This window comes from Neopsephotus bourkii, unplaced genomic scaffold (assembly GCF_033783945.1).
Source record: "Neopsephotus bourkii isolate Nb327-2 ecotype Australia unplaced genomic scaffold, CSIRO-AGI_Nbou_v1 NB_1765, whole genome shotgun sequence".
In the NCBI taxonomy this organism is placed as follows: Eukaryota; Metazoa; Chordata; class Aves; order Psittaciformes; family Psittacidae; genus Neopsephotus; species Neopsephotus bourkii.
In genome coordinates, this window is record NW_026902239.1 from 6131136 (window position 1) to 6144653 (window position 13518).

The following is a 13518-nucleotide window of genomic DNA, read 5'->3' on the forward strand; positions in this document are numbered from 1 at the left end:
TTTAGGTGGTTGTGGTCAGGGTAAAGCGGCAATTTGTACTGTGTATACACTATTTTTAAGCACTGACCCCGTCTTTGATCTCCTTCCAATGTCTTCTCTCCCTTACAGCTCACCAACAGAGCACAATTCACTTCTTTCTCTGCAGCAGTTTCTGCCTTTTTTTTTGTTTTGTGGGGTTTTGGTTGTTTGGGGGTTTTGTTTGGTTTGGATTGATTTGTTGTTTTTTTTTTGTTAAAGAGAGAGATTCTCCCCATTCTTACCAGATTTGGAGAACGGGCAAATATTAGTGGCTGCTGGTCAGATTCCAGCAGGAAAAACATAGAATAAGAAAGCTAAAGATTGTTCAACTCCAGCTTTTTCTGCAATGCACTAAGTCAGGGCTACTTCAATGGGGGACTCTGACCCAGAGCTGGCCTGAGCTAGCTTTGTTCACAGCACCGTGGGTGCCCACACACCAGAGGTATGCAGACATCTGGGTCACTTGTAAAGGCTCTCTTAGCAGTTCCGAAGGAGTAGGTGCTTCATTTCACTCACCATTTTAAATATATACTTTAAAATGAGATTAAATGACCCCATTTTTATTTTCCGTTGGCAATAAGGATAGTCCAGGGTGATAACTGTACCTTGTAGATACATAGGTTTGACAAACCAGCCTTGAAGTCATAAACATAGAGACCAAGGGAGAGATGAGTGACCTCACTGGAAAAAAGTCCATAGCATTCCTGGTATTTTGTCCCATGGACTGATTCTGCATTTTACTTAAGAGAATCATTGAGGCAAAAAAGCAAACAAAATTCCAATAAATTTAACAGGACATAAAGGACCAAACTTCTTTCTCTCCATTCCCAATCCAGGATTGTATCCACTGAACTACAGACCGGGATTCCTCCAGCTTGCTCTCCTTCTTTTTCCAGGACTTTAGCATTCCTGGCTGCACAGGTCCACCTTCAGCAAGGCAGGGTGGACACTGCCTATGTAGAGAGACTGAAAGGGCTGGCTTATTTAAGAAGAGAAATCAGTAAAAATCACAACTACAGGAACTTCTCAACACAGGAAATGACTAATAAACTGAACATTTGTTTGCCAGAACAAATAATAACAAAATAAAAGCATTGCACATTTAAAGAATCTTAAGGACTTCAGATTTTTAAGCAAAAACAAGCATGAAACTGTGACGCCATTATTAATAAAATCAAGAAAGAAATGGGTAGAGATAACCTGAACATCTGAATGTACATTACCTTCTTCAAGGAGGGAAAAATGTATGCACATGTGCATTTGCATGTGTATGAACACATGCCGTCAAGGAGTAAGGTAAGGAAACAATTTTATTTTCCTAGACTCCCCAGGAAAAAGAAATTTGGATTATGATGTATTTTTCCTTATGTAAGCAAATTAAAAGTCACAAAATAAGAATGTGAAAAAAACTCCTTTGTATCAGTACAGATTTCTGAAGTACTAGACTACAATACATTTCATAACATGATGAATTTGTAAATGTTTTCAAGAGTAAAACAAAGCTTTTATCTTAATCTAATGGAATAATTTTTCAGAAGTATAGCTAAAATAAAACATTAGCTGCTTGATGTGAATGGTAGCTGCTGTCTTGACTTTATGCATACAACAATTTATTCATGTTTAAAGCTGTAAGGATTTGTTTAGGCTTCTCATAATCCTTCTGTTTGCCTTAATGTTATCCTAGCATACTATCTTCTAAGTACGGGAAGTTTACTTGGAAACGCTTATTTATTTTTTTCCAGTTGACCACAATTCCTTGAGATGATTGTTTTAGCATTGCCTTTACGGCTAGGCTATTTCAAGTCTATGTAGCATACTAAAATTATCTTGCAAGAACACACTGAATTTCTTCATGAGTTTTCTCCCAGGATACACGACTATAAAAATTATATTCTTCCCTGAGGTCATTTTCTGACGATAAGAGCTAGTTGGTTTCCAAGCCCTCTGCTCAAAGCATCTTCAAGGCGTTTCCTTCCTCCCTGTTCTTTGCTTTATGAATTTTGTCTTGCTTCAGGTCATTTTCACCGGGGTTCATCAGAAAGTTTCACTAATGACTGCTCAACAACTACCAGTGAGCAGACTCCAGGTTTTCCAGGCCATTCAGATGCTGCAAACTGCCTTCAGACCTCAGAAATTAGAGTTCGTTCATACTGACACTCTCCCAAACCCAAACATTACAGTAGTCATGTCACAACCATGAATCTCTTGTTTGCAGATCACATGACTATTAAAGTATAGGATGACGGCAAGTCATTTTGTCATTTCTATTCTGGGGGACTCTTTCTTAAATATTCTCTAGAATAAACTTCTATTCTCTCACTACTAATAGACTGTGACTTTGTGTACAAGGATTAGGATACATCTAGGATGGATACACCTAGCACAACGCAGTCTGTCTCCTAAAGGGTTTACAAGCTAAGTAGATGAATCACATGGCAGAAATAAAAAGCCACACTACCCTTACTCTTTGTAGTTGGTGAGCTGAGGGACAGATTTGGTCTAAGTTTCAAAGCAGTCACTGGAAAGCTGGGAAATTATTCCAGACCTATGTCCTAACCATAAAACCATGCTTGCTCTCCTGGCATTGAGAGAAACAGGAACATGCCAGAGATGCAAAGCAAACACCAAGTTGTAGAATGGGCCCCTAAAGTATTTCATTCCCTAGAGAGAGATTAAAGTCTTGCAGTACATATAAACACCTGCCTAATGATGACAGAATTGAATTTACTGCTTCATGCAGAAAAAATGCCTCAGAAATAAGATACTAGATGTACTATTGAGATCATCCAAAACATAGCACGTGTTGTAGTTATCACAAACTTCAGGTGATCAGCCTAAAACATCTGCAGCACATGTACTATCTGGTGAACACCAGGGCACAGCTTGCAGAAACTCTGCCTTGGGACCCTCCAGAGGTTGTAAAGTAGCTGAGATATGATAGGCTCAAAAGAACACCTCACTTCATGAACCTCCACCATTACCCCAGCACAGCAGCTCCAGTGGAAGCACTGCCAAATGCCTAAGCTGCATACCTTCTCCTTCAGTTTAGCACACTCCTCTTAGGTTAGTGAAAACACATTTCTGAAGCTGGGATAGTAAGTTTGAACAGAGACACTAACACAGAACTGCTGCCTCTTTTCCTTTGGGAATCAACTATCTTCTATAAGTACTTAAGCCACAAAGTTTTCTGTAAGAAGAAAACGGGGCTTCAAAAATGTTAATCAACTGCAACATTTTAAACAAATCTTTCTAACCCCTCTTGGTACTTCCACATGGTCAGAAAAAACAAAGCTATACATAACCAGCATCTGTTGGAACAAGTAGTATCATGCCTATACAATAAAGCTTTCCAGCTCTACTGGGTTAAAGTACTGGGTTAAAGTAAAGGGAATTTCCATTAAACTAAATCTGACAGTGAAGTTAAAGGTGAGGTACTGTAATTTATATATTGTCTGTAATATGGTTAAAACCCCAGTACAAATGGCAAAACAATCTACACTGCGGTCATCTGATACTATTGGATTTCTTTTCTCATATGAAAAAAAAAAAAAATCATGGCTTTTTATTGATAGAAGATGTAACTAAAATGGTCACTCTTGACTGAAGACAGTTAATCATGCAGGTTGAGGAGGAACCATATTTGCAGATCATAAATTAAGTGAAAAAGATCCATGTTTATTTATTTTCATTTCTTCTCCTCTGGACAAAAATCCCTATTTTATTATCTGGAGCAACTGGCAAATCTTTAAAAATACAATCCTTACAAATCACAAGTTTAGCTTCACTCCTCAGATCTCAGGCCAACAACAGCTAAAAGAAAGGAAGAAACAAATAAATCCTTGCCCCCACTCACCCTTTCACCACCTTCAGGATTCTGTTCCTCTCAGAAAAACTTAAAAAAAATCGTGAACTTTTCAGTGTGCCAGAGAAGCTGGTGCACATAGGCTATTTTAGATCAAAGGGAGAAATACCTTCCAAAGTGCCAAGAGCTCCCTTGCTATTACACCAAATTAGTGCCAGTTCACCTTTTCTGCTTGATGAAATATCACGGCAAGTGAAGAACTGGTGTCTAATATAGGCAGGCCTGGGTCATGAAAGACTCTATGGAGTGGAAAAAACAACTTTCAAGTCCTTTTGGAAATAGCCCATCTTGGTGCACAAAGGCAATGTACTCGCAGGGCAGCAGACACCGTGTGCCAAATTCAGCCCAGAACTGACTTCCATTTCTGAGCTGGCTCGAAAAGTAGCTCCAAGTGCAGTGCATCACATCAGTGTAATTCCCAAGATGACAAAGACACAGAAGGTATGTCCACTGCAAAACTGGAGCAACCTCTGAAGGAGAAAAGTGTCTAGAAAGCTAACTGGATTAGGCCTGTTCACAGTTCTAATATTTCCAATTTATACAATAGCAAAAGGCTTATTGCTTCTTTCACTTCTGTAACCTATCACTGAGCCACCTTCAGTCTCTGTTAGCCCTCAGTTTTGGGTCAGCAGCTAACAGAGCAGATTCCTAAAAAAGTCTAGCTTCTTTACTTCAAAAGGGTTGGGGTTGAAGCAGACAACTCCTCTTGGCTTGCTCTCTCTGCAAGTGCTAATGATTCCTTTTGTACTTTTTTAAGTCTTTAACCATTAAACAAGAGGCTTTAGGCAACCATTTGGGCTCTTTTAGCACGTTTGGGAGCATGCCCATCTTATCTTTTCCTATCAGAAATGCCCCACAGGGTGAGACCAATGTCCATTGCCCAGTTTCCTGTCTCCCACAGTGGCTGTTGCAGAAGCTGCTTACCGAAAGCATGTGAAACCAACCACTACCCTAGCTCCAATTCTCATGCTCCTTCAACATCCTGCTATTAGATTTCAGATGTCAGAGAGAGTATCGTTGCCTATTCCCAACAGTATCTGGTTTGCACCTTTTATCCATTAATTTCTCTAATCCATTTTGAACTTCTTGATGTGTTCTGACTTCACACTTTCTTACAACAGCAAGTTGTAGCAGTTTATCACAGGCTTTGAAGAAAGGCACTTTGAAAAGCCTGTTTTAAATTACATCCTACCAGTTTTAATGCTTGTTCTCTCATCTAGTATTGTAGGATTTGGTAAACAAGTTTAGCACCCTTCTTCTGCACTGCCTTCTTGGTGCCATAAATCAGCTTCATCCCTCCTCAGCCTTCTCTCCAAACTGAAGTGAGACCACAAGCCTGCTGTTACTTCTTTGTAACAACTTTAGATGTCCTTTTCATAACTTTTTTCTTAAGAAAAAACTACATTCTTCTTGAGATGTAGATACCAATTGTATGCAATACTCAAAATGTAGAGGCATGAAGATTTTCTACAGCAGCAAAATGTCATCTTTGGTTATGTTCTCAGTGCCCTTCCGATAGGGGCAATTTCAGCTGTAGCTGCACGCTGACCCAATAATGACAAAAAAACTTCTAACTCAGCATGGCTTGGATTATTCTAAAGCACCACAGAGTTGTTTTGGAGATACTGAAGTTAACTCCAGACAAGAGATTAGGTCACACAACACCACAGAATAATGCCTGCATTAAGATACTTGCTTAAGCCCTGGAAGATCTGTAACTATATCAAGGCAGTGTGCAGACTCCTTCTAGGTTTGGGAGAACCTTGCCCAGCTAGGGTGCCTACAGTCACAGCATGTTGGGTAAAATGGGTAGACCAACAGTTCCTTTTGTGTGTTTTGAATGTCTTCAGAATGATACCTCTCTTTTGGGGAGCACTCTCCTTTCTCCCCAGCGCATCCAGAGTTCTGTATCCAATGTGAACAAGATCTGAAGTCCATGCAGGATAGAATTAACAATTATCACTAAAAATCAGTGAATAACAAATTCTCCTTAATTTAAAACTTCTTTTTAGCCACTGAGAAAATTTACCAGTACCCCATCTGAAGGGCAATGCATAGCTGTTATGTGACAGAGGAGAATGAAAAGTATGAACCACTTCCTCTTCAACCAGTGCTGCGCGTCTTCTCCCTCCCCATGTATGCCACTGATGCACCTCAAAAAATATTTATGAGTTCTCATTCAAATACTTCAGCTGATAAATTTAATATCACATTCCCTGGGGTAAGCAAAAAATAAAATACTGCATTGGCCTTCGCACATGTGGAGATTATATTACTTTACAATGAAACCCAGCAAGCTGCACGTTACAGTTTTTACCACAATCTCCTTGGTAGGAATGTTTCAAATACATTGCATATGTGTGAATACAATATAAGCATACTGAAATGCTTTGAACACTGTAATGCATCAGACACTTGAGGCAGCGGGGGAAACGAAAAATCAAACCCGCTTCACCTAAGTCCATGCTGTCCTTTAAACGCTTAATTTGACACTGGTGTTCCCTAATCTCCTAGACAGTGCTACTTACAGTGTACAAAATGAACTTTCAAACAACTCCCGACTTAAATGCATCCCACAAACTTCTCTAAATTGTTCCTTGTTCATTAAATATCTCTGTGAAAGAAAGCAGTGGACGTGCATGCCCTGTGTGGTACCACTCAGAGAAAAACAGATTAAAGAGCCGCAGCTGTACAACAAAGTGCTTTGGTTTATGCAAACACATTTCTACACACTATAAAATCTGAACATCTGACTCACTTGGATTTTACAAGGCTACAATGCTGGAAAATACGCATAGAAATCGACAACATTCAAAGGCATTAAAGACTTTCATTTCACATTTGTTTCCTATGTTGCCAGCTTGCCGGGATCACCGCAGCACCTGCTCCTACAGCTCTTGCCCCGGCCGGCAGGCGCTCCTCTTTGCGGCCTTGGCCCTTTAGCTGTAGCACGGGTGCCACCTCCTGCCCCGCGAGGGAAGCGCGGCCGCAGCGACGGGCCGAGGGGCCGGGGCCCGGCGGCTCCCCCAGCTCCCCCCTGCCAGGCCAGGCCACCGCTTCCCGCTGCAGTCCCGAGGATATGGTGCACTGCACGGACACACCGGCCGAACCCCAGATGAGGTCCCCGGTGAAGCACTTGACAAGCAGAAAGAGACTAGTCTTCACCGTCCTCCCAAAGGGGACCCTCTACAAGTTAACAGTTTCAGGCCATGGAAAACAAGCTTAGCAAAGTTCTCAACAACATAATTAGGATTTTATGAGAAGGGCTAGCTAGCACTGTCTGTATGCTCAACCATACTACCTCGGTCAGTAACAATATGATAGATTTTATCATAAGATAATGGAGCCAGCCATACAAAGGGAACTGCAATTCCAGCCCTGTTTCTTGGCTGTAGGCCACTTTGGCCAAGAGTTTTTCTTCTCTTCTGAATATATGCAGAATCACTCATAGCTCATGTCCACACAGCATTTTTAGGGGTGTTTTCACACAACTGCAAGTAAAAGAGACACATCTATTCCAACTAACTTTCATTTGAAGACATGTAAATAGGCTTGAGGCTCAGATGGAATGATGCTGCTGCTCTGATCTGATGATCAGAAGAGGATTGAGACATGCAGGTCTTAAAAGGAAGTGTTAAAAGCTGTCATACTGAGTTTAAAGCAGATGGTTAGATAGCCATGAGGGAACAATCAGAACCAGCTGAGATTTTGATTTGGAAATAAAATGTATCCCTGGAAGGAATAGAAGGGTGAAAGTCAGTCTCTGCAAAAACAGGAATTGAATTTATATGCTTTTAAAATTACAGTAGCTTGCTTAATTCCATGCATATAATGGTATTTCTTGTACATGTGCTGACAAACATTGCATTTTGCTGCCCTGAAAAAAGCAAAACTGAATGGTGTTACTTGAATTTTGTCCATTCAAATAAATGGACGAAAAAGAGAATATATACCATAGCTTGTATTGACATACAAACACTTTTATATATATGGATATCTGAGGGTGTTTCATTTTTTTGTGGAGGGGTTCTAACAAAACATGACCTCCATTCCCTTAAACACATACTCCTAAAAATAGAAACATTTTGGGTTTCCCCCCTATTTGCCTTCCTAAACCTGACCTAAGCATCTGTATTATGTTATCCAACACACTGGCTGCTAACAATACAATCAATATAAAAGGTTACTTAGGGGGCATGGCTTTTTTTCTGTCCTCAAAATATAAACCTTATTTTAACATGGGTTTGAACTCTTTCACTGTGGAAAATGTCTCAGGATCATTTAGGAAAGGGAAAAAAAAAAAAAAAAGAGAGAAACAAACCAAAAAAATAAAACACACCAAAAAAAAAATGGAAAAAGGGAAGCATAGAGAAATTACAATTTTTTTGGAGTCTGAAAACAGGAAATTTGCTTTAATAGACATTTTTCTGCACACCAGCACAAAATATATTTTTTCAGTTTCATAACTTGATTGTAAAATTTTACAGGGCAGGAAGCTGGCATGCCAGACACTGACCTAAATACATTCTATGACATTCCTTTTAGAAAAGGATATCTGACCATTTATGTGCTGGTATTTTTGTAGAGTATTGACCCACAAACTCTACCACTGTGCTTCAAAGAGTAAAACTTAACATTACAGACACAAGCCTCAGTCAGGCTACAGCAAAGACGAACAGTCACCTGACACTGACTGAGATAGAGGACTGCTTGAAAGTAGCAAACTTCGAATCAGACAAGAAAAACAACAGCTATGTTCATTTGAACATTTTTCCCCTTATATATAGATATTTTATATAACTCTGCTTTGTGACTAATAATCTTGCAGCAGTATGAAATATCAGTTGATCACTGAAAGGATTAAAAAAAACCCAGTGATGTATAAACAAAAATATTACATCAGTTTGTAAACCTTTGAAAGTGTGATGGTTGTTACTTATCAAAAGTATCCCAAGTTTCCATAATACTGCACTGCTCACACAGGTCTCAGTGAGAATTTTGTAAATACTTTTGTTCAGTACCATGAAAAGCCCCACCCCCCACCCCCGCCCAGATTGCTTTTGAATTGGAAGAGGAGTGGAGAAGCTCACATAAGCCAAAGTGATTTTCAAATTAGTTTCCCTTATTTGATATAATACAGCATGACTCGGACACTTTTGGAACTAAATGGAAGAAGCACAGTTACCACTGGCTGAAAGTTCAGATATCTGTATAGTGGCTTACTTCCACAAAAAACTGTAGTCAGTTAGAACAGGTCAGCTACATGAAGAAGTTAATGTGGATTTAGGGCTTTTTGTAGATGGACTTTCATTCAAATGTGATGCTAGTACATGAGAAAATTATGAGTGTGTGTAGGATCGTTATATAGGACAGCATACTAAATACTTCAACTGCTTAGTTTGTTAAAACTAAACATTTGCTTGCTGACCAAGCGCTGAAAAAAATCTTGTGTACTTAACTGCTTAAAACCATTGAGAAAATAATTTGCCATTACTTCTGTTTCTCTTCAGCCTACATAAATCAAGCCACATCTGCGTTCACACAACACCCAGTATCTGGTTCAATGGCCAGGCACAAATTAAAAATCCAAACACTTCATCTTAAAACAGTTAGTCAAGGCTGACAAATGGATGTATGTGCAGCATTACTTTACATCACTGGATGAGAGACCTTTGTGAGGTCTCCAGGAAAGGGAGCATGTTTCAGGGACATGTGTACACCAACTTCAGTAACATAAACACAAGAGGGGCACTGGCTTGCAGCTGGGGTATCTAACTTCTGTAATAGAGGGAATAAAACTGGACAGGTAGAGGCAATTCTAAATCAAGAATATTAGTCAGAAAATACTCAGGATCATGCTTATTTATTACAGAAAATGTTAAGGACATTGTGTGTTTTCATACTAAATATATTTTTTGATTCATGTGGGATTAGTGTTCACCCTCCGTAAAATACTTTGTGTTACGCAAGACTGGAAGATAAACCTTTTCTTGCCAAAGGAGACAGAATAAACAATGCTCTTCAGAGGAATGGCTGGAGCCCTAAGAAGTGCTTGTGCAGCATGGCAATTTGCTGCTGACAAGCCCTGGTCCCCTGACATATGCACTACTGCAAAACACATCAGCATATTAGTGGGAGATCCTGATATGAATGAGTTGTCCTGATAGGAAATTACCTTCAAGTGAACACTCGGGCTCCCACTACACATTACAAGCACACATACTTCCTTCTCAACCAGAATTAGCATTGAGTAGCACTGCCTTTCTCCCAGACTTTAAGGAATTGAAACAGTAAAGGGCACTATCAGGGGAAAGAGTGGAGGTCAGGCATAACCAGCTCCCCTACAGAAGCCAGTCACAACCACAACTCCATCAGAGCAGGATCTCTGCAAATACAGTGATGGTGCTGTCCAGATGCTCAAGCTTTTACGATGCAAAGCAAAATTCACAAGATGCAGAAAAGCAGTACTGGCCAGGGTGACATACAGGTTCCAAAATAAAGTGAGCTTAACTGTTCCCAAGATTATTTTTATTTGAAATCCCACATGGGATGCTCTTCCAACACAGTCTAAGCATCTGTACTTAGCACCTTCACAATGACTTAGCAGCATTTCTTCAAAGCACTTCATTAGCTTTCTGCTTCACATGGAAATGTAAGAATTTAGGCCTGGAAAGAACTACCAACCCATGCAAAACCCACTGAAACCTGGTATTTTAGTCCAGAACAAGAATCTCTTTCTGCTGCTTCTGCCAACCAAAAGCCACAAAGCACCTATCATTGAGCAAGCCATTCTGCATTATCCCTGTTTCACAAGGAAAACCTGAAAGGAACATCAAATATAACTAACAACATAGGAAAAACAAGGGTCAGTTCCTCATTGAGTGGAACTTAAACTCCCAATCCATGTTTAATGCTAATCACATCCTTTCAGGTGATAATTAGAATAGAATGGGTTGCCCAGGGAGATTGTGAATGCTCCATTAACTGGCAGTGTTCAAGGCCAGGTTGGACGAAGCCTTGGGCGAGATGGTTTAGTGTGAGGTGTCTCTGCCCATGGCAGGGGGGTTGGAAGTAGATGGTCATAAGGTCCTTTCCAACCCTAACTATTCTATGATTCTAACTACAGATGGCTATACTTTAAGTATTTCAAAGCCTACTCCTCTGAAATCCTTCAGGGCACATCAATATCAATGTCTTCTACAGCAAAACAAAAATACCATCTATCAAGAAAATGTGAAGAAACTGGGTCTATTTTGTCTACAAAGCAGACATCTCGGAAGCATATGCCAAGTCTCCCAGTATGAAGGACTAGCAATCACTTGTCTTCCTTGGCCAATCCGAGTAACCAAAATGATTTTTACAAAAGATTAACCAGGAAGTTTGGGTGGAATTTAACCCTCAAGAAATTTTTGAAAATAAATCAAGCACTAGGGATAGTCTTAACCAGTTCCCCAACACTGACCCTGCATAGGTTCTAAGGTCACTTCCAAGAAATAAAACATTACAGGAAACACCTAACCTTACACCTAAGCATTTTGATCAAAAAATTAATACCTTAGCCCAACTGGCAAAAATACTTAGGAACTGTTAGTTCCGTTTCAGTGAAAACCAACTTGGCACAAAGATATGTCACTCCCTAGTATTAATATTCATTACCATGTAAAATAAGACATTTAAAACAAAACAAAAACAAAACACATAGCCCTGAACTTCCATTGAGATATTCAATTATTGCAAAACACTGCTTAAACTTGCTCATGGACTACAGCTCTTTACTTGGAATTCCTTTTCCCAAGAGTTAACTGATTCATAGTATTCAAGATGAAATGTATAATCCAGCTACTGCTGAAGTAGCAATTCCAATATCCCATGGTAGAAATGAAACAATCATTTTGATAGATGGAGATCATGTTATTTTTCTTACACTGCAGCTAAAATATGTTAAAGTAGAATATGCTGTAAAGTTGAGTAACTGTGGTTTGCTGGACTCTTATCAAATTGCTTGCAACTTTAAAATATATAAAGCTCCTTACTAAATATATAAATTCACAATGTGCTAACAATTCCTAAGTCTAATTCAATGGTAGATTCAGCATGCATGTTCCCCATAGATGGCTTTAAAAAACCCAGCTAAAAAACTTGTTGCAAGGAATTTCACTAATCCTGTAAGGTAAAGCAGTATACTAGCTCCAGAATCTGCAAGAATGGACATCTCACCTACCTTTCATGCAAAACTGAAATTGGTGCTATTGTACTATTCCAGCCTAGTCAAACAAATGTAGTATTTCTGCAGCATTCTTGTAAGCTGTGAATACTCAGAGAACGTATTTTTCTTTACCAAGCAAATCCTATTTCTGTAGCATTACAGCTGGGTGGGAAATCCAGTGACAGTAGTACCACAATGTAGCATGTTATTTTGTATCAGCTTTCTCCATAAATATTGAGGAAAGTGCTAAGATGAACATCAGGTATTAAATACAAATGGTGAACAGGTTTCCACATCTTCTATAGACGTAACGTAGTAACAGCCAAACAACTTCAGAATTTTATTAAAGCAACGTTATCAACTTTATTAATCCTTTTCAGTGATGGATCCTTTTCCTTAAAAAGACCACTTCAGTTAACCTGGACACAAAACATTTCTTCCTTCTTCCACCAATATCCTTCCTATTTCCCTCCCCAAAAAGTAAATTAAGAACTTAGTAGACTTGTGGGAAATTAAGTTACAATAGCAAAAACTTTCCATGCTGAGCTGGCCTCAAGCTAAACTGAGTTTCATCAGAAGGGCAAATTCAGTTAAAAAAAAAAAAAAAAAAACAAAAAAACGCAGCTTAACTTCACATAATCCTACATCTAGGAAGTATCTATACAGGACTTACTCTCTGTGTGATCAGTTAAGCATATCTGAACTCTGGCCCATGCTCTCCTCCATTCTCCAGTCATTTTTTGTTTAAAAGTAACAATAAAATGAAAAGCTCTATTTTAGCCAAAAAGTCAAACATCTGGAAAACCTTGGTTTGCTTGCACAGGCTTAGCAAAAGCTTCCTCGAATTTGAGAATATAAGGCTATGGATTTAGTATTTTCTAAACACCTTTATCCATTACCCTGGAGGGGCTTACTGAATTGCATGTTTGTTACCCCGCATCCAGAGATCCAAGGAGTTAAGAGGAATTTACTATTCCTAGCAGGTAAAAAATGTGCTGGTAGTGAAACATGTTCAATTAAGAAACAATTTTCAGTCTCAGCAGTACACAGGCCATGGGACCCACACGCTCGTTTTGGATCCCAATTCCCTTTGTATAATAACTCTGATAAAAAAAGCCAGCCAAAGAAAAGCAAAAACATAAATGCTATTACACTGCCAATATCACTACCATTTCAGACAATTCTCTTAGAATGTAGCTGCAAAAAAGCCTGAAGAACAAACAGCATTATTATTTTATCCCAAACTTCAAGGAGTTGCAGCTTCTTAGAACAGGACAACAGACTGAAGTGTAAATAGGACGAGGCTGAAATGTACTTTGTTGTGCTTCTGTCATAGATAATCAAGATTATTAGCCAAACACAACTGACAAAAAGTTTTCTACTAGTCTCTTAACTTACATAGTTAAAGGAATATTTTTATGAACTGCCTTTT